This window comes from Procambarus clarkii, unplaced genomic scaffold (assembly GCF_040958095.1).
Source record: "Procambarus clarkii isolate CNS0578487 unplaced genomic scaffold, FALCON_Pclarkii_2.0 HiC_scaffold_133, whole genome shotgun sequence".
Lineage (NCBI taxonomy): Eukaryota > Metazoa > Arthropoda > Malacostraca > Decapoda > Cambaridae > Procambarus > Procambarus clarkii.
The window spans coordinates 790,247-793,356 of record NW_027189166.1 but is presented as its reverse complement, the minus strand read 5'-3'; positions in this window follow the sequence as shown (position 1 = coordinate 793,356).

Sequence of the window (3,110 nt, the reverse complement as noted above, 5' to 3'; positions counted from 1 at the left end):
GAAGGGAGGCAATTTGGGTCGACACAAATAGCTTCCTGGACCCAAAACCCCATGGATACACGGACACGGACACTCACACGGACACGCACACGGACACTCATGGACTCTGACACGAACCGAAGGTTCGTGTCAGATAATAAGAAGGGAGGTTAGGTTAGGTTGGTTAGGTTAGGTTGGTTAAGTAGGTTGGTTGGTTAGGTTAGGTTGCTTAGGTTAGGTTGGTTAGGTTAGGTTGCTTAGGTTAGGTTGCTTAGGTTGATTAGGTTAGGTTGGTTGATTAGGTTAGGTTGCTTAGGTTGCTTAGGTTGGTTAGGTTGCTTAGGTTGGTTAGGTTGCTAAGGCTGGTTAGGTTGCTTAGGTTGGTTAGGTTGGTTGCTTAGGTTGGTTAGGTTGGTTTGTTGGTTAGGTTAGGTTAGGTTGGTTAGGTTAGGTTAGGTTGGTTAGGTTAGGTTGCTTAGGTTAGGTTGCTTAGGTTGATTAGGTTAGGTTGGTTGATTAGGTTAGGTTGCTTAGGTTGGTTAGGTTAGGTTAGGTTGGTTAGGTTAGGTTAGGTTGGTTAGGTTAGGTTGGTTAGGTTAGGTTGGTTAGGCTAGATTGGTTGGTTAGGTTGGTTGGTTAGGTTGGTTGGTTAGGTTAGGTTAGGTTAGGTTGGTTGGTTAGATTGGTTGGTTAGGTTGGTTGGTTAGGTTGGTTGGTTGGTTGGTTGGTTGGTTAGGTTAGGTTAGGTTAGGTTGGTTAGGTTGGGTTGGGTTGGATGGTTAGGTTAGGTTGCTTAGGTTGGTTGATTAGGTTGGTTAGGTTGGTTGGTTGGTTAGGTTGGTTAGAATTAGAATTAGGTTAGAATTAGAATTAGGTTAGAATTTTAGGTTAGAATACAAGCATAATTATGGTTTAATAAGCAATTTAGATAATATGTAAGCTTAGGTTGGTTAGGGTATGTTGGTAAGGTACAGTTAAGGTTGGTTATTTTGTGGTTGGTTAGGTGTAATATTTGTATTATTCCACCGACTGATATATATATATATATATATATATATAGATATATATATATATATATATATATATATATATATATATATATACACACATTTTTAGGTTAATTTAGGCTAGGAAATAGGCTACGTTTGTAGAAATAGAAATAGGTAAAAACATTATAAAAAATGAATCAAGTATAAAAAATTATAAACATTTAAAAACAATAAAAAAATAGACAAAAAAAATTGCTTGAATTTTAGGTAACGTTTCTTATCACCGAATGCCTCTGTTCACCTAGCAGTAAATAGGTATCCAGGAGTTGGTTAGGTTAGGTTAGTTTTGGCTAGGAAATAAGCTAGGTTTGGAGGGTTAGGTTAGGTTAGGTTATTTTAGGCTAGGAAATGGGCTATGTTTGTAGAAATAGTAATAGAAAGAGGGCTGTAATTGTAGGTAGCGTTTCCTATCACCGAATGCCTCTATTCACCTAGCAGTAAATAGGTATCCAGAAGTTAGTTAGTTAGGTTAGTTTAGATAAGGTTAGGTTAAGTTAATTTAGGTTAGGTTAGATTAGGTTAGGTTAGTTATTGCTAGGAAATAGGTTATTTTTGTAGAAATAGAAATAGGGCTGTAATTGTTGGTAGCGTTTCCTATCACCGAATGCCTCTGTTCACCTAGCAGTAAATAGGTATCCAGGAGTACCTTGAGGTGCTTTCGGGGCTTAGCGTCCCCGCGGCCCGGTCGTCGACCAGGCCTCATGGTTGCTGGACTGATCAACAAGCCTGTTAGACGCGGCTGCTCGCAACCTGACGTATGAGTCACAGCCTGGTTGATCAGGAGTTAGTTAGGTTAGGTTAGGTAAGGTTAGATTAGGTTAGGTTAGTTTTGGCTAGGAAATAGGCTAGGTTTGTAGAAATAGAAATAGAAAAAGGGATGTAATTCTTGGTAGCGTTTTCTATCACCGAATGCCTCTGTTCACCTAGCAGTAAGTAAGTATCCAGGAGTTAGTTAGGTTAGGTGAGGTGAGGTTAGGTGAGGTTAGGTTAGGTGAGGTTTAGGTTAGGAGAGGTGAGGTGAAGTGAGGTTTGGTGAGGTGAGGTTTTGGTGAGGTGAGGTGAGATTATGTTAAGTGAGGAAAGGTGAGGTGAGGTGAGGTGAGGTGAGGTTAGGTTAGGTTAGGTTAGGTTAGGTTAGGTGAGATTCGGTGAGGTGAGGTGAGGTGAGATTATGTTAGGTGAGGAAAGGTAAGGTGAGGTAAGGTGAGGTGAGGTGAGGTTAGGTTAGGTGAGGTTAGGTTAGGTTAGGTTAGTTCAGACTAGGAAATAGACTAGGTTTGTAGAAATAGAAATGGAAAAAGGGCTGTAGTTGTTGGTAGTGTTTCCTATCACCGAATGCCTCTGTTCACCTAGCAGTAAGTAAGTATCCAGGAGTTAGTTAGGTTAGGTTAGATTAGGTTAAGTTAGTTTAGGCTAGGAAATAGGCTAGGTTTGTAGAAATAGAAATAGGGCTGTAATTGTTGGTAGCGCTTCCTATCACCGAATGTTGCTGTTCACCTAGCAGTAAATAGGTATCCAGGAGTTAGTTAGGTTAGGTTATGTTAGATTAGCTTAGGTTAGATTAGGTTAGGTTAGGTTAGGTTAGATTAGGTTAGATTAGGTTAGGTTGGTTTAGGGTAGGTTTGTAGAAGTAGGGCTGTAATTGTTGGTAGCCTTTCCTATCACCGAATGCCTCTGTTCACCTAGCAGTAAATAGGTATCCAGGAGTTAGTTAGGTTAGGTTATGTTAGATTAGCTTAGGTTAGATTAGGTTAGGTTAGATTAGGTTTGGTTAGGTTAGGTTAGGTTAGATTAGGTTAGGTTGGTTTAGGGTAGGTTTGTAGAAGTAGGGCTGTAAATGTTAGTAGCCTTTCCTATCACCGAATGCCTCTGTTCACCTAGCAGTAAATAGGTATCCAGGAGTTAGTTAGGTTAGGTTATGTTAGATTAGCTTAGGTTAGGTTAGATTAGGTTAGGTTAGGTTAGATTAGGTTAGGTTGGTTTAGGGTAGGTTTGTAGAAGTAGGGCTGTAAATGTTAGTAGCCTTTCCTATCACCGAATGTCTCTGTGTTCACCTAGCAGTAAATAGGTATCGAGGAGTTA